Raw genomic sequence first — 27,079 nt, 5'->3', positions numbered from 1 at the left:
CTTTAGCAATTTCTTGGGTGAAAGCAACATGTGATATACAGAGGACTTCTCCTATTTATTAAGGTAGGTTTGTCCGGAGGGTCTGTTTTCCATGAATATATACTGCTAAGTTTGGAAACTACATGACCACGTGGCTACATCTTTTAATGTTTATTGTATGACATCATCATTTCCCTAAATCTTTGTCTGTGTTCTCCTCACCACCCCACCCAATTAGCCTATATCAATGCAGTTTAATTATAATCTCCAGCCCATTTCGTTTTAGCACAATAAAAGCTAGAGGGACTTAGTGGCCAACAAGTGAGGATTCTGGTGAAATTTTCATCTGGGGAAAGATGTAGATATAAATCTTTTGATCAGCTTGCCTGCAGGCTGATGTGGTAGTCTGGACTTGCTCTGTGTTTATAGGCATGGCCCTGCTGTCCTGGTCTTCCAGTGCAAAGCCACAGTCCCATCTGCAGTGCCTCTGGTTTTAGAGCCTGCAACTGAAGCACTAAAAATGTTACATTTATTCCCTGTTACCCACCCCTGATTTTAGTTTTTTTTCTTTCTTCCTATCCACATAGGGGAACCATCTATATTTGGTTAGATAAATGGTTCATCATCTACTGCAGTTGACTTCCTTTTATGATCAATTAATTTAAGGCTGTCAGCACAGCTTCAAAGCCACTATGTATCTTTCACACCCCTCTACCCTATAATTTATAAGCACTATGGGTTCCCCCCCAAAAAAAAGAAAAGAAAAGAAAAAAAGGCCCTCTAGTACTTTTATTAGCTGCTGAAATGCATTAGGGTACATACACTTTGAACTGCACAGAAGAAGATAACCATGCCTGTAATTGGAATAACTCACATTAGTCCCCTCTCGGCTCCGTTTAATAACCTCTGCATTGTTTTATCCGCAGGATTTATTGATGACCTACAATAGCCCTCTCCCAGGCCCTGGCCCACTGGGGTGTTTTGGGGGGCAAAGGCAATGCACGTGGCCCACTCCCTGACCCGAGCTGCCCCATAAATCAGGGCCTGCATTTGTCTGTGATGGTGAGCCAGATGGCAGCTGTTGTTGAAGGAGCTCAACAGGAATCAAGGCCTGTGATCTTTCCTGTTGCTAACAGGCCTGATTTTTTATGGCTGTCAGCATCCTTGGAATGGCTGAGAGAGGCACGAAGGGAGGCGGGGGTCGGGGGGATGACAGGGGCCCGATGGCTCTCCTTCTCTGCTTTCTTCTCCCAAGGGGGCAAGCCACAGAGGTCTTTCTTCCTCAGTGGCCAGGGGTCTTGGCCTTATACTCTGTTTCTGAAGAAGTTTCCTGGGGTGTGCAAGTGACAAAGTAAATGTGACCAAACACCTTCTAGAAAGGAAGATGGTGGTTGGCTTCCCTTTGCTATCGGTTCATGGCCCCTTAGCATTGTCCTACCTGAAAGATGACAGCCGGCCTTTTCCCTCAGAGTAATTTCTAAAACTCAGTGGGTTGCTTAGAATACAGCCTTGTTTTCCCAAAAGCCTTTGATGCAGAAATAAAAGCAACTAGTTAAAGCTACTTGGTGGGTCCAACATTTGAATTTTTTGCTTTTTCAGAGTGGCTGGACAGAAAATTCAGGAAGGATGAGCAGGTAGGATGTAAGGGTAAAGGATGTAAGGGTAAAGGATGAAAAGGAAAACCCTTGCCAGACAAAAGAAAGAAACTCTGGCCAGTTCTGAGGTACCTGATTAGGGGATATTAGCTGCAGAGATCTGGTCATTAAGGTGGAGTTGGACCACAGTGGGTGTACCGGCCTGAATACCAGCGTGGAGTAAACAGTTTATTAACAGTCCTTGTGTGGTCCAGCAGCCTGCCTCCAACATACACAACCTCCCAGCGAGAACAGAGCCGCCACAGGACAGGGCTGTGTGGCCAACACCAAACAGAGCCTACAGAAGCCCAGACGAGATAGTAATAGAATCCCAGATGCAGCCAAGTGGTTTCCAGGGCAGGAGAGTGAATCTATTTATTTATGTAGGGCTTGAAGCTAGTCTCAGACCATAGAGATGTTAAGCTTACAGATAAAGCATATGCAGAAAGTTCCAAGGGGACACTCAAGTTTTTAGAAATGTTTTGGGTCCACTGAGACTCTTGCTGTAACTATTTGTGTCAGTGGAATTTAGCCTGTATGTCCATTTCTTAAGCTCTGATTCCTATGACAGATAGGTAAGTAGATGAAAGTTCCACTCCCATTTAGGATCATCCATAGGCTAGTGATATGACAACCACAACTCATAATCTCCAGAGGTCTCACCCATTCAAAAAAGAAAATTATTGAAACAGCCTCAAGGACAGTTCACTAGTACAGGGCATGTATATGATGGGCAGGCTGGAAAAAAAGTCATTCAGATGTTTCCCAGAAAGGGCAGTCCTCTGCCTTTGCCCAGACCAGTCACCAGGGAAGGCCCCAGTGTGGTCATCAAGGGGGTCAGGTCATAGCTTAGACCTTCCTGACTAATACAGCCCCCAGGTAGACAGGTGCATGGGTTGTTGTATTCTTCCCTCAGAGTTAGGGCTTTTGGCCTTCTGAGACACCTGTGAGATTGGTTATTGACTCGTAATGTAAAAATGGTGGTGAGACCCTGCCTTCATCCCTCCCTTCTTCTGGGTCCACTGAAGCAGAGGCAGTAGAGGAGGCAAAGAGAGGCAGAAATATTTTGCTTTTCCCTGATGCAAATGCTCTGACCAGGGTTCCATCTGGATCCCTCCCACCCACAACTCTAAGGCATTCAGGAAGGCCTTTCAGGAAGGGCATATAGACTCACATGCTGACCTTGGGATTTATGGGGAGGGAAGAGTTCTACAAGCTCCTTCCCAGCATGAGGGAAGGTCCCATAGACCAGGCACATACACAGGGATTAGAGTGAACAGATAGAAGACCCACTGAGGTGGGCAGAATAATGACCCCCAGAGAGGTTCCCCAGAACCTCTGAATGAATATGTTACCTTACATGACAAAAGGGGCTTTGCAGGTATGACAAACTTAAGGACTTTGAGATGAGGAGATGATTCTGGTGGGCCCAAGGTAACCACAAAGGAAAGAAGGAGGCAGGAGAGTCATAGAAGGAGATATGACAATGGAAGCAGAGGTTGGAATGATGCAATTTCTGGAAGGAAAAGGCCAAGAGACAAGGAATGTGACTGTCTAGAAGATGGAAAAACAAGGAAATGGATTCTCACCAAGAGCCTCTAGAAGGAACATAGGCCTGCCGACACCTCAATTTCAGCCCAAGAAGACCCATTTTGGACTTCTGGGGTCAAAAACTATAAGACAATAAATTTGTGTTGTTTTAAGCCTCTAAGTTTGTGGTAATTAATAACAGCAGCAGCAGGAAAAAAGTACACTCATCATTCATGAAATAGTCTTTCCATGTGTCAAACCCACTTTAAAAAAGCATTGTTTCTCCTCACACAAACTCTCAATCCTCTGTGATATGACACCAATGGTGTTATGAGAGAACACTGTTAATAGGCTGCCTGTGATTTGACTCCAACGAAGTTCTGAGAGAACATGGTTCTCAGTCCCCCCTGTGATGTGATTCCAATGGTGTTCTGAGAGACCATCGTTCTCAGTCCCCCCGGTGAGTTGACTCCAATGGTGTTCTGAGAGAACACCATTCTAAGTCACCCCTGTGACGTGAATCTAATGGTGTTATCAGAGAACACTGTTCTCAGTACCACCTGTGATTCACTCCAATGGTGTACTCAGAAAACACCAATCTCACTCCCCTGTGATTTGACTCCAATCATATTCTGAGAGAAAACAGTTCTCAGACCTGCCTGTGATATGACTCCAATTATGTTCTGAGAAAACACTGTTCTGAGTTCCCCCTGTGATTTGACTGCACTCATGTTCTGAGAGATCACCACTCTCAATCCCCCTGTGGTTTGACACCAATGTTCAGAGAGAACACGGTTCTCAGTTCCCCCTGTGATTTCACTCCAGTGGTGTTCAGATGAACACCGTTCTCAGTACCCCCTGTGATTTGACTCCAAAGGACTTCAGAATGAACACCATTCTCAGTCCCATCTCTGATTTGACTCCAATGGTGTTCTGATAGAATACCTTTCTCAGTCCGCCCTGTGATTTGACTCCAATGGTGTTCTGAGAGAACATGGTTCTCAGTAGCCCCTGTGACATGACTCCAATGGTGTTATGAGAGAACACCATTCTCAGTTCCCTCTATGACTTGACTCCAATGGTGTAATAAGAGAACACTGATCTCAGCGCCCCTGTTATTTGACTCCAATGATATTCTGAGAGAAAACCGTTCTCAGTCTGCCCTGTGATGTGACTCCAATGGTGTTCTGAGAGAACACCGTTCTCAGGCCCCCCTGTGATTCTACTACAATAGTGTTCTGAGAGAACAACACTCTCAACCCCGTTATGATTTGACACCCATGTTGTTCTGAGAGAACACGTTTCTGAGTCGTCCCTGTGATTTGACTCCAATGGTGTTCAGAATGAACACCATTCTTAGTCCTCACTTTGATTTGCCTCCAAAGGTATTCTGAGAGAACACCATTCTCAGTCACCCCTCTGGCATGAATCCAATGGTGTTATGAGAGAACGCTGTTCTCAGTCCCCACTGTGATTCACTCCAATGGTGTACTCAGAAAACACTGTTCTCACTCCCCTGTGATTTGACTCCAATCGTATTCTGAGAGAAAACCATTCTCACACCCCACTGTGATATGACTCCATTTGTGTCCTGAGAGAACACCATTCTCAGACCCCCCTGTGCCTTGACTCCAATGGTGTCCTGAGAGAACAGCGTTCACAGTCCCCCTGTGATTTGACAGCAGCAGTGTTCTGAGAGAACACCATTCTTAGTCCCACTTGTGATTTAACTCCATGGTGTTCTGAGAGAATGCCATTATCAGTCCTCCTGTGATTTGACTCCACTTGCGTTCTCAGGGAACAGTGTTTTGATACCTCCTTGTGGTTTGACCCCAATGGTGTGTGAGAGAACACCGTCTTCTTTCCCCTTTGTGATTTGACTGCAACTGTGTTCTGAGAGAACAATGTGCTCAGTCCCCCCTTGTTATGACCCCAGTGGTGTTCTGATAGAACACCGCTCTCAGTCCCCCTGTGATTTGACTCCAGTTGTATTCTGAGAGAACACCATCCTCAGTCAACCACGTGATATGACTGAAATAGTACTATGAGACAACACCATTGTTAGTCACCCCTATGACATGATTACAATGGTGTTCATATGAACATCGTTCTCAGTCACTCCTGTGATATGACACCAGTGAAGTTCAGAATGAAAACCATTCTCAGTCCCCTCTCTGATCTGACTCCAACGGTCTTCTGATAGAACACCATTCTCCATCCCCCTTTTGATTTAACTCCAATGGTATACTGAGAGAACACCATTCTCAGTCCCCTCTGTGTTTAACACCAACTGTGTTCTGAGAGAACACTGTTCTCAGGACCCTTGTGATTTGAAACTAAATGTGTTCTGAGAGAACACCTTTCTCAGTCCCACTTGTGATTTAACTCTTATGGTGTTCTGAGAGAACACCGTTGTCAGCCCCCTTGTGATTTGATTCCAATTGTGTTCTGAGAGAACACTGCTCTCAGTCCCCCCTGTGATATAACCACAGTGGTATTCTGATAGAACCCAGTTCTCTGTCCCCCCAGTTATTTGAGTCCGATGGTGTTCTGAGAGAACAACGTTCTCAGTCTCTCCTCTGGATGGACACCAATCGTGTTCTAAGAGACCACTGTTATCAGTATCAGTCCCCACTGAGATTTGCATAAAATCATGTTATGAGACAACACTGTTTTCAGTCCCCCCTGTTATTTGACACCAACGGTTTTCTGAGAGAACACAGTTTTCAGTTCCCCCAGAGACTTGACTCCAATGGTTTTCTGAGAGAACACCATTCTCAGTCTGTGATTTGACACCAATGTTGTTCTAGAGAATATGGTTTTGAATCTCCTCTGTGATTTGACTCCAATGGTCTACTGAGAGAATACTGTTCCCAGCCCCTCTGATTTGACTCTAATGATATCTGAGAGAAAACCGCTCTCAGTCCCTCCTGTGATATGATTTCAGTGGTGTTGTGAGAGAACACCGTTCTCAGTCCCAACTGTGATTTGAATCCAATGGTGTTCTTAGAGAATCTGGTTCTCATTAGCCCATGTGATTAGATTCCAATGGTGTTCTGAGAAAAGAGTCTTCTCATTCCCCTTTGTGATATGACTCCACTGTTGTTCTGAGAGAACACCCTTCTAAGACCCAATATGATATGGCTCGAATGGTGTTCTGCAGAACACTGATCTCAGTCCCCTGTGATTTGACTCTAAATGTGTTCTGATAGAAAACCATTTTTAGACCCCCTATCATTTGAGTCCAATGGTGTTCTGAGAGAACAGCATTCTCATTCCTTATTGTGATATGAATCCAATGGTGTTCTGAGAGAACACCATTCTCAGTCTTCCCTGAGATTGGACAACAATGGTGTACTGAACAAAAAACCGTTGTCAATCCCCACTGTGATTAGACTCAAAAGGTGTTCTGAGAGAACACTGATCTCACTCCCCGCTGTGTTTTGACTACAATGGTGTTCTGAGAGAACACCATTCTCTGTGCCCCATGTGACTAGACTCCAATGGTTTTATGAGAGAACACCATTCTCAGTACCCCCTGTGATTTCATTCCAATGGTGTTCTGAGAGATCTCCAATCTCAGCCCCACAGTGATTTGACTCTCTTGTGTTCTGAGAGAACACCGTTCTCAGTCCCCTTGAAAGTGGACACCAATAGTGTACTGAGAGAACGCGTTGTCAGTCCCCACTCTGATTAGACTCCAATGGTGTTCTGAGAGAAAAAAGTTCTCATTCTCCCTGTGATTTGACACCAATATTTTTCAGAGAGAACATGGTTCTCTGTCCACCATGTGAGTTGACTCTATTGGTGTAATGAGAGAATACTGATCTCAGCTCCCCTGTGCTTTGACTCCCATGGTATTCTGAGAGAAAACCGTTCTCAGTCCACCCTGTGATTTGACTACAATGGTGTTCTGGGAGAACACCACTTACAACACTGCTGTGATTTGATTCTAATGTCTTTCTGAGACAACACTGTTCTCAGTCCCCCCTGTGATTTGATTCCGATGGAGTTCAGAAAGAACACCATTCCCAGTCCCCCCTCCGATTTACTCCAAAGGTATTCTAATAGTACATCTATCTCAGTCCTTCCGCTGATTTGCCTCCAATGGTGTTCTGAGAGAACACCGTTCTCAGTCCAACCTTTAGTATGAGTCAAATGGTGTTCAGAATGAACACTATTCTCAGTACCCCCAGTACTTTGAATCCAATCGTGTTCTGAGACAACACCATTCTCAGAACTCCCTGTGATTTGAAACCAATGTTGTTCTGAGAGAACCCAGTTCTCACTCCCACCTGTGAATTATTTCCAATGTTTTTCTGAGAGAACATGTTGTCTGTCCTCTCTGCTATTTGACTCTAGTGGTGTTCTGAAAGAACATCATTCTCGGTCTCCCCTGTGATTCTAATGAAATGGTGTTCTGAGAGAATACAGTACTCAGTCTCCCTTCAGATTTGACTCAACTGGTGTTCAGAATGAACACCGTTCTCAGTCCTTCCTGTGACTGGACACAAGTGGTGTTCAGAGAGAACACCATTGTCAGTCCCTCCTGTGATTTGTCTCCAATGGTGGTCTGAGAGAACACTGTACTGAGCTCCCTGTGATTTGACTGCATTTGAGTTCACATGAAAACTGTTCTCAGTCTCTCCTCTGATTTGACTCCAATGGTATTCTGATAGAACACCATTCTCAGTCTCCTCTGTGATATGACCTCAGTGGTGTTGTGAGAGAACATCGTTCTCAGTTATCCCTGTGATTTGACTCCAATGGTTTACTGAGAGAACACCGTTCTCAGCTGACTGTGATTTGATGCCAATGGTGTTCTGAGAGAATACAGTTCTCAGTCCACCCTGTGACTTGACTTAAATGATGTTCTGAAAGAACACTGATCTCAGTCTCCCCCTGTGATTTGGCTCTAATCGTATTCTGAGAAAACACCAATCACAACCAACCTCTGTTTTGAAACCAATGCTGTTCTGAGAGAACAAGGTTCTCAATTCTCCCTGGTACTTGACTCCAATGGTGTTCTGAGACAACACCCTTGTCTGTCCTTCCTGTTATTTGACTCCAATCATGTTCTTAGAGAACACCATTCTCTGTCTCCCCTGTGACTTGACAGCAATGGTTTCTGAGTGAACACAGTTCTCAGGCCCCCCGTGAATTGACTCCAATGGTGTTGAGAATGAACCCCATTCTCAGTCCTCCCTGTGATTGGGTACCAATGGTGTACTGAGAGAGCACCATTCTCAGAGACCTGTGATTTGATTCCAATGATATTCTGAGAGAAAACCATTCTCATTCCCCCCTGTGATTTGACTCCAAATGTGTTCTGAGAGTACACCATTCTCTGTGCTCTCTGTGACATGATTCCAATGGTTTTATGGGAGAACACCATTCTCAGTCCCCCCTGTGTTTTGACCCTAATGGTGTTCTGAGATAGCAGTGTTCTCATTCCTCTCGAATGGTGGTCTTCAGAGCACCGTTCTCAGTCCACCCTGTTGTTTTACTCCAAAGGAATTCTGATACAACACCGTTCTCAGACCCACTGTCATTTGATTCCAAGAGTGTTTTGAGTGAGCAGAATTCCCCATTCCCCCTGTGTTTAGACTCGAATGATGTTCTGAGAGAACACCATTCTCATTCCCCCCTGTGATTTGACTCCAATGGTGTTCTGAGAGAACACAGTTCTCAGTCTCCCCTGTGAGTTGACTCCAATGGTGGTATAAGAGAACACTGTTCTCAGTTTCCCCTGTAATTGCAAACTAATGGTGTTCTGAGGGAACTCCATTCGCAGTTCCCCCTTGTGACATGATGACATGACTCCAATGGTGTAATGAGAGAACACTGATCTAACCACCCTGTGATTTGACTCCAATGGTGTTGATAGAACACTGTTCTCAGTCCCCCTTGTGATATGACTCCAATGGTGGTATAAGAGAACACTGTTCTCAGTTTCCCTGTAATTGCAAACTAATGGTGTTCTGAGGGAACTCCATTCGCAGTTCCCCCTTGTGACATGATGACATGACTCCAATGGTGTAATGAGAGAACACTGATCTAACCACCCTGTGATTTGACTCCAATGCTGTTGATAGAACACTGTTCTCATTCCCCCTTGTGATATGACTCCAATGGTGTATTGAGAGAACTTGGTTCTTAGTCCACCATGTGACTTGACTCTAATGGTGTTCTGAGACAACACCTTTCTCAGTGTTCCCTGTGATTTGACACCAATGGAGTTCAGAATGAACACCCTTCTCAGTTTCACATTTACTTTGTCTCCAAATGTATTCTGGTAGAACACATTTCTCAGTCCTGCATGTGATTTGACTCCAATGGTGTCCCGAAAGAACAATGTTCTCAGTCCCCACTGTGACTTGACTCCAATGGTGTAATGAGGGAACACTGATCTCAGCCTCCCTGTGATTTTACTCCAGTGGTATTCAGAGAGAAAGCTGTTCTCAGTTCCCCCTGTTATATGACTCCTTTGGTGTTCTGAGAGAACACTGTTATCAGGGCCCATATGATTTTATTACAGTTGTGTTCTGAGAGAACACCACTCTCAACGCCGCTGTGATATAACACCAATGTTGTTCTGAAAGAACACGGTTCTGAGTCGTCCCTGCGATATGACTCCAATGGTGTTCAGTTGAACACTGTTCTCAGTCCACCCTGTGATTTGAATCCAACGGTGTTGTGAGATGACACTTTTTCAGTCCCCCCGTGTTTGGACACCAATGGTGTTCTGACAGAACACAGTTGTCGTCCCCCCTGAGATTTGACTCCAATGGTGTTATAAGAGAACACTGGTTTCAGTCCCCCCCTGTGTTTGACTCCAAAGGTATTCTGAGAAAAAAATGTTTCAGCCCCCACTGTGATTGTATTCAAAAGAGTTCGGAGAGAACAGCATTCTCATTCACCCCTGTGATATGTCTCGAATGCTCTTCAGAAAAGACCATTCTCATTCCCCACTGTGATTTGACACCAGTGGTCTTGTGAGAGAACACTGTTCTCAGTCCCACTTGTGATTTAACGCCAATCGTGTTCCGAGAGAACACTGTTCCCAGTCTTCCTTGCAATTTGACTCCAACAGTGTTCTGAGAAAACACAGTTCACAATCCCCCTGTAATTTGACCCCAATCATGTTCCAATACAACACAGTCCCCTCTGTGATTTGAGTCCACTGGTGTTCTGAGAGAACAGCATTCCGAGTCCCCCTGTTATTAGACTCCAATGGTGCTTTGAGAGAACAGTGTTCTTGTTCCCCTTTTTGTTTAACTCCAATAATATTCTGAGAGAACACCAATCTCAGTCCCCCCTGTGATTTGACTCTGGTTGTGTTCTGAGAAAACACGGTTTTCATTCCTCCCTGTGACGTGACTCCAATGGTGATATGAGAGAACACCATTCTCAGTCCCCCAGGTCATTGGACACTAATGGTGTTCTGTGAGAACACTGTTCTCAGTTCCCCCTGTGACTTGACTCCAATAGTGTTCTCAGAGAATTCTGTTCTCAGTCTCCCCTGTGACTTGACTCAGATGGTGTTCTGAGAGAACACCTTTCTCAGTGCCCCCTATGATTTGACTCCAACGGAGTTCAGAATGAACACCATTCTTAGTCCGACCTCTGATTTGACTCTTATAGTATTCTGATAGAATACCTGTTTCAACATCCATGTGATTTGACTCCAGTGGTGTTCTGAGAGAACACAGTTCTCATTATCCCCTCTGACTGGACTCCAAATGTGTTATGAGAGAACACCCTTCTTATTCCCCCCCCCGTAAGTGGACACCAACTTTGTTCTGAGAGAACACCATTGTCAGTGCCCCTGTGATTTGACTGCGATGGTGTTCTGAGAGAACACTGATCTTAGTCCCCCCTATGATTTGACCTCACTGGTGTGTTGACAGAACTTGGTTCTCAGTCCTTTCTGTGACCTGAATCCAATGGTGTTCTGTTCAGATTGCCTCTTTGTCCCCCCTGTGGTTTGACTCCAATGGTGTTCTGAGAGAAAACCATTCTCATTTCCCCCTGTGATTTGTTTAGAATGGAGTTCTGAGAGAACACATTTTTCAGCCCCCTGTGATTGACTCCAATGATATTCTTAGAGGTGTTATGAGACAACACCGCTCTCAGTCCCTCCTGTGATTTTATACCATTGGTGTTCTGAGAGAACACAGTTCTCAGTTCCCCATGTGATTTCACTCCTATGGTGTTCTGAGAGAACACCATTCTCAAACCCCTGTGATTTGACACCAATGTTGTTCTGAGACAATATGGTTTTGAATCACCCCTGTGATTTGACTCAGAAAGTCTACTGAGAGAACACCATCTCAGCCCTCTCTGATTGGAGTCCAATGATATTCTGAGAGAAAACAGGTCTCAGTCCCCCTTGTTAGTGGACATCAATAGTGTTTTGGGAGAAAACCATTTTTATTCCCCCCTGTGATTGACTCCAATGGTGTTCTGAGAGAACACCATTCTCAATCCTCCCTGTGACTTGACTCCAATAGCATTCTCAGAGAACAATGTTCTCAGAACCCCCTGTGATTTGACTCCAGTGGTGTTCAGAATGATTGCTGTTCTCAGTCCCCCCCTCATTTGATTACGTTGGTATTCTGAAAGAACACATCTCTCAGTCTCCCCTTTGATTTCATTACAATGGTGTTCTGAGAGAACACCGTTCTCAGTTCCCCCTGTGATTTGACTCCAATGTAGTTCACAAAGAACTTTGTTCTCAGTCCCCCCTGTGATTTGAATCCAATGGTGTTGTTAGAGAACACTTTTTCTGTCTCACCTTTGTTTGGCACCAGTGGTGTTCTGACAGAACACCATTGTGGGTCCCTCCTGAGATTTGACTCCAATGGTGTTATGAGAGAACACCAGTCTCAGTCTGCTTGTGGTTGACTCAATCCTGTACTGAGAGAACACCATTCTAAGCCCCCTTGTGATTTGATTCCAAAGGTATTCTGAGGGAAAACTGTTTCAGTGCCCCCTTTGTTTGGACTTCAAAAGTATTCTGAGATAACAGCATTCTCAGCCCCCTCCATGATATATCTGGAATACACTTCTGAGAGAATAGCATTCTCATTCCCAACTGGGATTTGATACCTATGGTGTTGTGAGAGAATAACATTCTCAACCCCCTCTGTGACTTGATTCCAATGGTGTTATTACAGAATACAGGTCTCAGTCACTCCTGTGTTTTGACAGCAATGGCAGTCAACAAACTGTGTTCTGAGATCCTCCTGTGATTTGACACCAATGGTGTTCTGAGAGAACATCATTCTCAGTTCCACCTGTGATATGAGTCGAATGGTGTTCAGAATGAACACCATTCTCAGTACTCACTGTGATTTGAATCCAAACGTGTCCTGAGAGAACAGCGTTCTCAGTACCCCCATGATTTGAAACAAATTTTGTTCTAAGAGACCCCAGTTCTTGCTCCCCCCTTTGACTTGACTCCAATGGTGTTCAGAGAGAACACCACTATAAACCCCTCTGTGATTTGAAACCAATGATGTTCTGAGAGAACCTAGTTCTCACTCTCCCCTGTGACTTGATTCCAATGGCATTCTGAGAGAATGCCCTTGTCTGGCCTCCATGTTATTTGACTCCAAATGTGCTCTGAGAGAACACCGCTTTTATTCACCATTGTGATTTGACTCCAATGGTGTTCTGAGATAAGACCATTGTCAGTGCCCCCTGTGAATTGACTCCAATGGTGTATTGATAGAACTTGGTTCTCAGTTCCCATTGTAACTTGACTCCAATGGTGTTCTGAGAGAAGACATTACTCAATGCCCCGTGTGATTTGACTCCAGGGGTGTACTGAGAGATCACTGTTTGCAGCGCTATGTGATTTGACTCCAACGATATTCTGAGAGAACACCATTGTCAGTCTCCCTGTCATTGGACTCCAATGGTGTTCTGAGAGAACAGTTTTCAGTCCCCACTGTTACTTGAGTCCAAAGGTGTTATGAGAGAACACCGTTTTCAGTCACCCATGTGATTCACTCCAGTGGTGGGTGTACAGAGAGAACACACTTCACAGCCTACCAGTGTTTTGAATCCAATGTTATTCTGAGAGAAAACAGTCCCCCCTGTTATTTGACTCCAATGTTATTTGACAGTCTCGCCTGTTATTTGACTCCAGTGGTGTTCTGAGAGAACACAGTTCACAGTACCCCTGGTGACTTCAATCCAATATTGTTCTGAGAGAACCATTATCAATACCCCTTGTGATTTAACTCCAATGGTATTCTGATAGAACACTGATCTCAGTCTCCCCTGTGATATGGCTCCAGTGGTGTTCTGGGATAACGCCACTGTCCAACCCCCTGTGATTTGAAACCAATTGTTCTGAGAGAACACCGTTCTCACTCCCCACTGTGAATCACTACAACAGTGTTCTGAGAGAACACTCCTCTCAACCCACCTGTGACATGATTCCTGTAGTGCTCTGAGGGAACACTGTTCTCAGTAAACCATGTAAGTGGACACTAATGGTGTTCTGAGAGAACAGTGTTTTCAGACCCCCTGTGATTTCACTCCATGGTGTACTGAAGGAACTCGGTTCTCAGTCTCACCTGTGATTTGACTCCAATGGTGTTCTGTCAGAACACCTGTATCCGTGCTCCCTGTGATTTGACTACAATTGTGTACTAAGAGAACACTCAGCCCCCTGTACTTTGACTCCAATGATATTCTGATAGAAAACTGATTTCAGTCCACCCTGTGATTTGACTTCTATGGTGTTATGAGAGAACACATTTCTCAGTCGCCCCTGTGATTTGACTCTTATGGTGTACTGAGAGAACTCGGTTCTCAGTCCCTCCTGTGACTGGACTCCAGTGGTGTTCTGTCAGAATACATTTCTCAGTGGTCCCAGTGATTTGACTACAGTTCTGGACTGAGAGAAAACATTTCTCATCCCCCTGTGCTGTGAATCCAATGATATTCTTAGAGAAAACTGTACTCAGCCCCGCCTGTGGTTTGACTCCACTGGTGTATTGAGAGAACACTGTTCTCAGCCCCCTGTGACATGACTCCAATGTTGTTATGAGAGAGCAAAGTTCTCAGACCCTCCTGTGTTTTGACAGCAATGACGGTATGAGAGAATAGTGTTCTGTGACCCCCGTGTGATTTGACACCCATTGTCTTTTGAGAGAACAGTGTTCTTCTTCCCTCCTGTGATTTCACTCCAGTGGTTTTGTGAGAGAACACCAATCTCAGTCCACCTGTGACATGAGTTGATTGGTGTTCAGAATGATCACAGTTCTCAGTACTCACTGTGAATTGAATCCAATGGCATTCTAAGTGAACACAGTTCTCAGTCACCCCTGTGAATTGACTCCAATGGTGTTCTGAGAGAACACCATTCTCTTCCCCCCCGTGACTTGATTCCAGACGTGTTATGAGAGAACACCATTCCAAGTTCTCTCTGTGATTTGTCTCCAATGCAGTAGAATATGAACACTGTTCTGAGTCCCCACTGTGATTGACCCCAATTTTTTTTTATGAACACTGATCTCAGTCCACCGTGATGTGACTCCAATGCTGTTCTGAGAAAACACCACTCTCAAGCCAGCTGTGATTTGACACCAATCATGCTCTGAGAGAATGCAGTTCTCAGTCCCCCCCGTGACTTGACCCCAATGGTGTTCTGATAGAAGGGTGTTCTGATTCAGACACACTTCTGAATCACCCCTGTGATTTGACTCCAATGGTGTTCTGAGAGAAAACCGTTGTCAGTTCCCCCTGTAATTTGATTAGAATGGAGTTCTGAGAGAACACAATTCTCAGCCCCCTGTGATTGACTCCAACAATATTCTTAGTGGTGTTATGAGACAACACCACTCTCAGTCCGTCCTGTGATTCTACACCATTGGTGTTCTGAGAGAAAACAGTTCTCAGTTCCCCATGTGATTTCACTCCAATGGTGTTCTGAGAGAACATCATTCTCAAACCCCTGTGATTTGACACCAATGTTGTTCTGAGACAATATGGTTTTAAATCCTCCCTGTGATTTGACTTGGAAGGTCTACTGAGAGAACACCATTCTCAGTCTCCTCTGATTGGAGTCCAATGATATTCTGAGAGAAAACAGGTCTCAGTTCCCCTTGTAAGTGGACACCAATAGTGTTTTGAAAGAACACTGTTTTCATTCCCCCCTGTGACTTGAGTCCAATGGTATTCTGAGAGAACAGTGTTAACAGAACTCCCTATGACTTGACTCCAATGGTGTTATTACAGAACACAGGTTTCGGTCCCTCCTGTGTTTTGAAAGCAATGGTGATCTGACAGAACAGTGTTCTGAGATCCTCCTGTGATTTGACATCAATGGTGTTCTGAGAGAACACCGTTCTCAGTCCCACCAGTGATATGAGTCAAATGGTGTTCAGAATGAACACCATTCTCAGTATCCACTGTGATTTGAATCCAGTCATGTTCTGAGAGAACACCATTCTCAGTACTCCCTGTAATTTGAAACCAATGTTGTTCTGTGAGAACCCAGTTCTCACTTGCCTCTTGACTTGCCTCCAACGGTGTTCTGCGAGAACATAGTTTTCTGCCCACCCTGTGATCTGACTCCAATGGAGTTCAGAATGAATATCATTCTCAGCCCTCCTGGGATTTGACTCCAATGGTATTCTGAGAGAACACATTTCTCAGTTCCCTCTGTGACTGCACACTAATGTTGTACTCAGAGAACACCATTGTCTGGGACCATGTGATGTGACTCCAAATGTGTTCTGAGAGAAGACTGTTGGTTGTCATCCCTGTGATATGAATTCAATGCTGTTCAGGGAGAACACCTTTCTCTGTCCCCACTGTCACTTGACTCCAATGGTGTTCTGAGAGAACATCGATTTCAGTCCCCCCGTGACTGGACTCCAATGGTGTTATGAGATAATACCCTTCTTATTCCCACCTGTAAGTGGGAATAAGAGAACTGACCTCCATGTTCTGAGAGAACATGGAGGTCAGTACTCCCTGTGATTTGATTCCAATGGTAGTCTGACAGAACACCATTTCATATCCCCAAGATTTGACTCCATTGTTGTTCTGAAAGAAGACAGTTCTCAGTTCTCCCTTTGATTTGAATCCAATGGTTTTCAGAATGTACAGGGTTCTCTGTCCTCCCAGTGACGGGACACCTATGGTGTTCCGAGACAACATCATTGTCTGTGCCCACTGTGATTGGACTTCAATGGAATTCTGAGAGAACACCTTTTTCAGACCCCTGTGACTTGACTCCAATGGTTTTCTGAGAAAACACAGTTCTCTTTCCCCAATGTTAATTGATTCCCCTAGTGTTCTGAGAGAACACTGTTCTCAGTTCTCTCTATGAGATGCCACCAATGCACTTCAGAATGAACACAGTTCTCAGAACCCTCTGTGAATTGAAATCAATGGTTTTTTTACTGAACACCATTCCCAGTGCCCCCTTTGATTTGACTCCAATGATGCTTTGAGAAAACACCACTCTCAAGCCAGCTGTGACTTGACACCAATGGTGCTCTGAGAGAACACAGTTCTCAATCCCCCATGTGATTTGACTCCAATGGTGTTCTGAGAGAAGACAGTTCTCAGTCCCCCGTGGGATTTGACTCCAATGGTTTACAGAATGAACACCGTTCTCACCCTCTATGTGACTGGACCACTATGGTGTTCTGAGGGAGCACCATGTCTGTGCCCCCTGTGATTGGACTCCAATGGTGTTCTGAGAGAAAACAGTTCTCTTTCCTCAATGTTAATTGATTCCTCTAGTGTTCTGAGAGAACACGGTTCACAGTTCTCTCTGTGAGTTGCCTCCAATGCATTTCAGAATGAACACAATTCTTAGTCCCCTCTGTGAATTAAAACCAATGGTTTTATGACTGAACACCATTCTCTACCCCCCCTGTGATTTGACTCCATTAGTATTCTGAAAGAACACCCATCTCAGTCACCCCTGTGATTTGACTCCAATGGTGTTTTGAGAGAACACCATTCTCAGTCCCCCCTTTAAGGGGACACCAATGGTGTTCTGAGATAACACTCTTGTCTGTTCCCCCAGTGATTTGACTCCAATGGTATTTTGTCACTACACTTTTCTCAGTGCCCCCCGTGATTTGACTCCAATTATGTACCGAGAGAACACTGTTCTCAGCTCACTGTGATTTGACTCTAATGATATTCTGAGAGAAAATTCTTCTCAATCCCTTCTGTGATTTGACTCCAATGATGTTCTGACAAAACACAGTGCTCAATCCCCCCTGTGAATTGACTCCCATGGTGTTCTGAGAGAACACCATTCTAAACCCCTCTGTGACTTAAATCCAATGGTGTTCTAAGGGAACACTGTTCTCAGTCCCCTCTGTGACTTGACTCCAGTGGTGTTCTGGAAGAAGACAGTTCTCAATCTCACCTGTGATTTGACTACAGTGGTGTTCAGAATGAACACAGTTCTCAGCCCCCCTGTGAATTGAACCCAATATTTTTTTCAGTGAAGACCATTCCCAGCCCACCCTGTGATTTGACTCCAATGGTGTTCTGAGAGAACTCTGATCTCATTCCTCCTGTAACTTGACTCCAATGGTGTTATGCGAGAACAGTGTTCTCTGTGCCCCCTGTGATTCATTGCAATGGTGTACTGAGAGAATAGAGTTCTCACCCCCCACCCCGTGTTTTGAATCCAATGGTTTTCTGAGAGAAAACCATTCTCAGTCCCCTCTGTGACTTGACTCCTATGGTGTTCTGAGAGAACACCCTCTGAACCCCCCTGTGATTGACACCAATGTTGTTCTGAAAGAACACGGTTCTGAGTCCCCCCTGTGATTTGATTCCAATGGTGTTCCAATGAACACCTTTCTCAGTCCCCAACCTGTGATTTAAATCCAGTGGTGTTTTGAGGGAACACCATTCTCAGTCCCACTGGGATCTGACCCCAAAGTTGCTCTGGGAGAACACTGTTCTCAGTCTCCCCTGAGATTTGATTCCAATGGTGTTATGAGAGAACACAGTTCTTAATCCCTTTTGTAATTTGACTCCAGAGGTGTACTGAGACAACTCGGTTCTCATTCCCCCCTGTAATTTGTCTCCAATGATGTTCAGAGAGAACACCACTATAAACCCTTCTGTGATTTGAAACCAATAATGTTCTGAGAGAACCCAGTTGTCACTCTCCCCTGTGACTTGATTCCAATGGTATTCTGAGAGAACACCTTGGTCTGGCCTCCCTGTTGTTTGACTCCATGTGTGCTCTGAGAGAACACTGTTTTTATTCACCACTGTGATTTGACTCCAATGGTGTTTTGAGAGAACAATTTTTCAGTGCCCCCTGTGATTTGACTCATGTGTGTACTGAGAGAACACCGTTCTCAGCTGCCTGTGATTTGTTTCCAATGATATTCTGAGAGAAAACCTTTGTCAGTCCCCCCTGCTATTTGAGTCTAATGGTGTTCTGAGAGAACACCAATCTCATTGTTCCCTGCAATTTGACTCCAATGGTGTTCTGGGAGAACACCACTGTCAACACCCCTGTGATTTGAAACCAATGTTGTTCTGAGAGAACACCATTCTCAGTGCCCACTATGAATCACTACAATGGTATACTGAGAGAACACCATTCTCAGCCCCCCTCTGATTTGATTCCAATGGTGTTCTGAGAGAACACTCCGCTCAACCCACCTGTTACATGACTCCTATGGTGTTCTGAGAGAACACCGTTCTCAGTCACCGATGGAAGGGGACACCAATGATGTTCTGAGAGAACATCGTTGTCTGTCCCCCCGTAATTTGACTCCAATGGTGTTCTGAAAGAACCTCGTTCTCAGTCCCCAATGTGATTTGACTCCAATGATACTATGAGAGAAAACTGTTCTCAGACCCCTCTGTGATTTGATTCCAATGGCACTCTGAGAGAACAGTTTTCTCAGACCCCCTGTGATTTAACTCCAATGGTGTTCAGAATGAACACTGTTCTCAGTACCCCCTGTGATAGGACAACAATGGTGTCTGAGAAAACATCATTCTGAGTCCCCCCTGTGACTTAACTCAGTGGTGTTATGAGAGAACACCATTCTCAGGCCCTCCTCTGACTTGACAGCTATGGTGGTATAAGAGAACAGTGTTCTGAATCCTCCTGTGATTTCATTCCAATGGTATTCTGAGAGAACACTGTTTTCAGTCCCACCAGTGACATGAGTCGAAAGGTGTTCAGAATGATCACTGTTCTCATTACCCACTGTGAATTTAATCCAGTGGTGTTCTGAGAGAACACAGTTCTCAGTCCCCCCATGACTTGAATCCAATGGTGTCATGAGAGAACACCATTCTGTGTCCCCCCTGTAAGTGGACACAAATGGTGCTCTGAGAGAACAGCATTTTCAGAACACTGTGATTTGACTCCCTGATGTACTGAGAGAATTCGGTTCTGTGTCTCACCTGTGATTTGACTCCAATGGTTTTCTGTCAGACACCTTTCTCAGTCCTCCCTGTGATTTGACCCCAATGGTTTTTATATGAACACCGTTCCCAATCACCCCTGTGATTTGACTCCAATGGTGTTAAGAGAGATCACTGTACACAGTCCCACTTATAAGTGGACACCAATGGTGTTCTGAGAGAACACAGTTGTCAGTTCCCCTGTGGTTTGCCTCCAATGGTGTTCTGAGAGAACAACGTCCTCATTCCCCCTGTGATTTGACTCCAGTGGTGTGCTGAGAGAACTCTGTTCTCCATCCCCCCTATCACTTGAATCCATTAGTGTTCTGTCACAACATGTTTCTCAGTGCCCCTGGTTATTTGGCTCCAATTGTGTAGTGAGAGAACACAGTTTTCAGTCCCCCCTGTGACTACACTCCATTGGTGTTGTGATAGAACTCCATTCTCAGTCCCACCTGTGATTTGACTCCTATTGTATTCTGAGAGGACACCATTATGTATCCACTGTGTGATTTGACACAATGGTGTTCTGAGAGAACACCACTCTTAACACCCCTGTGATTTGAAACCCATAGTGTACTGAAAGAACACAGTTCTGAGTCACCCCTGTATTTTGACCCAATGGAGTTGAGAATGAACAAAGTTCTCAGTCCCCCCTGTGATTGGACACCAATGCTGTTGTGAGAGAACAACATTCTCAGTCTCCCCTGTGACTGGTCTCCAATGGTGTTATGAGAGAACAACATTCTCAGTCTATCCTGTGATTTGACATCAATGGTGGTCTGAGAATGCAATGTTTTATGATCCCCCTGTGATTTGACAAAATTGGTGTTCTGAGAGAACAGTATTCTAGGTCCCTCCTGTTATTTCACTACAATGGAGTTTTGAGAGAACACCATTCTCAGTCTCACCAGTGATATGAGTCAAATGGTGTTCAGAATGAACACTGTTCTTGGTATCCACTGTGATTTGAATCCAACTGTGTTCTGAGAGAAAACGGTTTTCAGTCTCCCCTGTAAGTGGACTCAAATTGTGTTCTGAGAGAACACAATTCTCAGTCTGCACCATGACCTGACCCCAATGTTGTTCTGAGAGAACTCCGTTCTCAGCCCCCGCTGTGATTTGAATTCAAAGGTGTTCTGAGAGAACACTGTTGTCATTTACCCTGTGACTTGACTCCAAAGGTGTTATGAGAGATCAGCAGTCTCAGTCTCCCCTGTGATTCACTCCAATGGTGTGCTGAGAGAACACTGATCACAGTCCTCAGTGATTTGAATCAAATGATATTCTGAGAGAACCCATTTCGCAGTCCCTCCTGTGACTGGACACCAATTTGTCCTGAGAGAACACCATTGTCCCTGGCCCTCTTATGTGACTCCAATGGTGTTCTGACAGAAAACCATACCCTGTCTCCCTGTGACTTGCCTGCCATGGTGTTCAGAGACAACAAAATTTTCAGTCCCCCTTGTTACTTGTTCTAGTCGTGTTCTAATAGAACAACATTCTTAGTTGTTCCTGTGATTTGACTCCAATTGCATTCTGAAAGAGAACCAATCTCAATCCCTCATGTGATTTGATTCCAAATTTATTCTGAGAGAACACCAATCTTAGTCCCCCTTGTGTTTTGACTCCAATGGTGTTTTGAGAGAATACAGTTCTCAGTCACCTTTATGACTGGACTCCAAAGGTTTCCTGAGAGAACACCGTAGTTTTTCCCCCCTCTAAGTGGACAACAAAGGTCTTCTGAGAGAACACTGTTCTCAGTTGCCCCTATGGTTTGACTCCAATGATGTACTGAGAGAACTCGGTTCTCAGTCCCTCCTGTGACTGGACTCCAATGGTGTTCTGTCAGAACACATTTCTCAGTGCCCCATGTGCTTTGACTAAAATTCTGTACTGAGACAAAACATTTCTCAGCCCCCTGCGATATGAATCCAATGATATTCTTAGAGAAAATTGTACTCAGTCCCCCCTGTGATTTTACTCCAATGGTGTTCAGAGAGAACACCACTTTAAGACCCCCAGAGATTTGACTACAATAATATTCTGAGAGAACACTGATCTCAGCCTCCCCATTATTTGATTCAAATGGTGTTCTAAAAGAACAACTTTCTCTGTCCCCCCTGTGATTTGACCCAATTGTGTTCTGAGAGAACACCACTCTCCATCCCCCTGTGATTTGACTCCAATATTGTTCTGAGATCACACGGTTCGGAGTCATCCCCTGTGATTTGACACCTATTGTGTGTTGGGAGAACAGTGTTCTCAGTCCCTCCTGTGATTTCACTCCAGTGGTGTTGTGAGAGAACACCATTCTCTGTATTCCCTGTGACTTGAGTCCAATGGTCTTGTGAGCAAACAACATTCTGTCACCCCTGTGACTTTATTCCAATGGTGTTCTGGGAGAACTCCGTTCTCAGTCCCCCCTGCAATTTGACTCCAATGGTGTACTGAGATAACTAGTTTCTCAGTCCCCTCAGTGACTTGACTACAAATGTGTTCCGAGAGAACACATTTCTCAGTGCCCTCTGTGATTTGACTGCAATGGTGTACTCAGAGAACACCGCTCATAGCCCTTTGTGATTTGACTCCAATGATATTCCTAGAGAAAACAGTTTTCAGTGCCCCCTGTCGTTCGACTCCTATGGTGTTCTGAGAGAACTCCCTCTCAAACCCACTGTGATTGACACCAGTGTTGTTCTGAGGGAACACCGTTCTGAGTCCCCCCAGTGATTTGATTCCAATGGTGTTCCGATAAACACGTTTCTCAGCAGCCCCTGTGATTTGAATCCAATGGTGTTCTGAGAGAACACCGTTCTCAATCCCCCTGGGTTATGACCCCAAAGGTGGTCTGAGAGAACACCATTCTCAGTACCCCCGAGATTGCACACCAGTGGTGTTCTGTGAGAACACTGTTCTCAGTCTCCCCTGAGATTTGACTCCAGTGGTGTTATGAGAGAACACCATTCTCAGTCCCTCGTGTGATTTGACTCCAATGCTGTACTGAGACAACTTGGTTCTCAGTCCCCCCTGTGACTTGACTCCAATGGTGTTCCGAGAGGACACCATTTTCAATGCCCCCTGTGATATGACTCCAGTGGTATACTGAGAGTACACCCTTCTCAGCTCCAAGTGATTTGACTCTAATGATATTCTGAGAAAAATCCATTCTCTGTCCCTCCGGTGATTGATCCAATGGTGTTCTGAGACAAGACCATTCTCAGTTCCCTCTGTGACGTAACTCCAATAGTGTATTGAGAGAACTCTGTTCTCAGTTTCCATTGTAAGTTGAATCCAATGGTGTTCTGCGAGAATAACATTCTCAAAGCCTCCTGTGATTTAACTCAAGTGATGTAGTGAGAGAACACCATTCTCAGCCCTCTGTGATTTGACTGCAATGATGATCTGAGAGAACATCGTTTTCAGTCCCCCCTGTGACTTCACTCAATGGTGTTATGAGAGAACACCATCCTCTGTCACCCCTGTGATTCACTCCAATGGTGTATTGAGAGACCATACTTCTCATCCCCCCTGTGTTATAAATCCAATGGATTCTGAGAGAAAACCATTCTCAGTCCCCCATGTGATATGACTCTAATGGTGTTCTGAGAGAACACCTTTCTCAGTGCCCCCTGTGATTTGACTCCAGCTGTGTACTGAGAGAACACCATTCTCAGCTGCCTGTGATTTGATTCCAATGATATTTTGAGAGAAAACCTTTGTCAGTCCCCCCTGTTGTTTGAATTCGAAGCAGTTCTTAGAGAACACAGTTCACAGTCCCCCCTGTGACTTGACTCTGATGGTGTTCTGAAAGAACTCCGTTCACAGTCCCCCCTATAAATGGACACAAATGGTGTTCTGAGAGAACATATTTGTCAGTTCCCACTGTGATTTGACTCCATTGGTGTACTCAGAAAACACTGTTCTCAGCCCTCTGTGATTTGACTCCAAAAGTGTTCTGAGAGAACACAGTTCTTATTTCCCCCTCTGACTTAACTGCGATGGTGTTTTGAGAACACCATTCTCATTCCCCCTGTTTCCTGTGATTGGAAACCTATGGTGTTCTGAGAGAACACTGTCTTTGTCCCCCCTGTGACTTGACTACAATGGTGTTGTGAGAGAGCAACCTTCTCAGTCCCTCCTGTGATTTGACAGCAATTGCGTTTTGAGAGAACGGTGTTCTCAGTCCCTCCTGTAATTTCACTCCAATGCTGTTGTGAAAGAACACTGTTCTCAGACAACCTGTGGCATGAGTCGAATGGTCTTCAGAATGATCACTGTTCTCAGTACCAACTGTGAATTGAATCCAATCGTGTTCTGAGAGAATACGGTTCTCACTACCCCCTGTAAGTGGACATCAGTGGTGTTCTAAGAGAACACATTTCTTAGACCTCCCTGTGACTGGACTCCAATGGTGTTCTGAGAGAACACCACTCTCAACCCCCTGTCTTGAATCCAATGGTGTCCTAACAGAACACCGTTCTCAGTCCCCCCATAAGTGGATACCAATGTTATTCTCAGAGAACAGCGTTTTCAGACCCACTATCATTTGAGTCCAAAGATGTTCTGAGAGAACATCGTTCTCCTTACCCCTGTGAGTTGATTCCAATCGTGTTCTGAGAGAACACCATTCTCAGTTCTCTCTGTGATTTGCCTCCAGTGCAGTTCACAATGAACACAGTTCTCAGTCCCCCCTGTAATTTTACCACAATGGTTTTTTGAGTGAACACCGTTCGCAGTGCCCCCTGTTATTTGACTCCAGTGGTGTCTGAGAGAACACTGATCTCAGTCCCCCCTGGGATTTGACTCCAATGATGTTCTGAGAGGAAACAATTCTCAGTCCCCCCTGTGACTGTTCTCCAAAGGTGTTCTGAGGGAACATTGTTCTCAATCCGCCTGTGATTTAACTCTAATGGTGTACTGAGAGAACTCGTTTCTCTGTCCCCACTGTGACTCTACTCTAATGGTGTTCTGTCACAACGCTTTTCTCAGTGCCCACTGTGATTTGACTCCAACTGTTTACTGAGAGAACACCATTGTCAGCTCCCTGTAATTTGACTCCAATGATAGTCTGAGAGAAAACTGTTCTCAGTCTCCACTGTGACTTGACTCCAATGGTGTTCTAATAGAAAACCATTCTCAGTGCCACCTGTGATTTGACTCCAATTGTATCCTGAGAGAACACCATTCTCCGTCCACCCTGTGATTTGACAAAATATTGTTCTGAGAGAAGACCATTCTTAACTCCTCTGTGATTTGAAACAAACATTGTTCTGAGAGAACATGGTTCTTAGTCCTCCCGTATTTTGATTCCTATGGGGTCCAGAATGAACACCATTCTCAGTCCCCACTGTGATTGAACAGCAATGGTATTCTGAAAGAACACCCCTCAGTCCCCCCTCTGACTGGTCTCCAATGGTGTTATGAGAGGACAAAGTTCTCAGTCTCTCCTGTGATTTGACAATAATGGTGGTCTGAGAGGACAGTGTTCTGTACCCCTCCTGTGATTTGACACCTCTGTTTTTCTGAGAAAACAGTGTTCTCTGTCCCACCTGTGATTTCACTACAATGGTGTTGTGAGAGAACTAAGTTCTCAGTCCCAACTGTGATATGAGTCAAATGGTGTTCAGAATGAACACCGTTCTCAGTAGCCCCTGTGATTTGAAGCCAACCGTGTTCACGAGAACACAGTTTTCAGTCTCCATGTAAGTGGACAAAAATAGTGTTCTGATAGAATACAGTTCTCACTGCCATGTGACTTGACTTCAAGGGTATTCTGAGAGAACTCTCAGAACTGAGAATTCTCAGTTCCCTCTGTGATTTGACTCCAACCGGGTTCTGGAGAACACGGTTTTCAGTCTCCCTTGTTAGTGGGAAAAAATGGTGTTCTGACAGAACACATTTCTCACTCCCTTGTGACTTGACTCAAATGGTGTTCTGAGAGAACATCATTCTCAGTCACCACTGTGACTCACCCAATGGTGTGTTGAGGGAACACCGACCACAGTCCTCTGTGATTTGACTCCAATTATATTCTGAGAGAGTACATTTCCCAGTCACCCCTCTGGCTGGACACCAATGTTGTTCTAAAATAACACCATTGTCATTGGCCCTGTGATGTGACTCCAATGGTGTTGTGACAGAAAACCATTCTATATTCCTCTGTGACTTGACTCCAATGGTATTCTGAGACAAGAAAGTTTTCATTTCCCATTGTGACTTGTTGCAATGGTGTTCTTATTATTTTTAATTTAATTTACTTTATTTTTTACACAGCGGGTTCTTATTAGTCATCCATTTTATACACATCAGTGTACACATGTCAATCCCAATCTGCCAGTTCATCACACCCCCACCCCCACCCACTGCCGCTTTCCCCCCTTGTTGTCCATACGTTTTTTCTCTACTTCTGTGTCTCAATTTCTGCTCTGCAAACCAGTTCATCTGTTCCATTTACTAGGTTCCACATATATGTGTTAATATATGATATTTGTTTTTCTCTTTCTGAATTACTTCACTCTGTATGAGAGTCTCTAGATGCATCCACGTCTCTACAAATGGTCCAATTTCGTTCCTTTGTATGGCTGAGTAATATTCCATTGTATATATGTACGACATCTTTATCCATTCATCTGTGGATGGGCATTTAGGTTGCTTCCATGACCTGGCTGTTGTAAATAGTGTTGCAATGAATATTGGGGTGCATGTGTATTTTTGAATTATGGTTTTCTCTGGGTATATGTCCAGTAGTAGGATTGCTGGGTCATGTGGTAATTCTATTTTTAGTTCTTTAAGGAACCTCCATACTGTTCTCCATAGTGGCTGTAACAATTTACATTCCCACCAACAGTGCAAGAGAGTTCCCTTTTCTCCACACCCTCTCCAGCATTTGTTGTTTGCAGATTTTCTGATGATGCCCATTCTAACTGGTGTGATGTGATACCTCATTGTAGTTTTGGTTTGCATTTATTTAATAATTAGTGATGTTGAGCAGTTTTTCATGTGCTTCTTGGCCAACTGTATGTCTTCTTTGGAGAAATGTCTATTTTGGTCTTCTGCCCATTTTTGGATAGGGTTGTTTGTTTTTTTTAATATTGAGCTGCATGCATTGTTTATATATTTTAGAGATTAATCCTTTGATGATTCTTTTGCAAATATTTTCTCCCTTTCTGAGGGTTGTCTTTTGGTCTTGTTTATGGTTTCCTTTGCTGTGCAAAAGCTTTTACGTTTCATTAGGTCCCATTTGTTTATTTTAGTTTTTATTTCCATTACTCTAGGAGGTGGATCAAAAAATATCCTCCTTTGATTTCTGTCAAAGAGTGTTCTTCCTATGTTTTCCTCTAAGACTTTTATAGTGCTCAGTCTTACATTTACGTCTCTAATCCATTTTGAGTTTATTTCTGTGTATGGTGTTAGGGAGTGTTCTAATTTCATTCTTTTACATGTAGCTGTCCAGTTTTCCCAGCACCATTTATTGAAGAGACTGTCTTTTCTCCATTGTATAT

The sequence above is a fragment of the Physeter macrocephalus genome, chromosome 9 (genome assembly GCF_002837175.3).
Source record: "Physeter macrocephalus isolate SW-GA chromosome 9, ASM283717v5, whole genome shotgun sequence".
In the NCBI taxonomy this organism is placed as follows: Eukaryota; Metazoa; Chordata; class Mammalia; order Artiodactyla; family Physeteridae; genus Physeter; species Physeter macrocephalus.
This window is presented reverse-complemented; position numbering follows the sequence as displayed.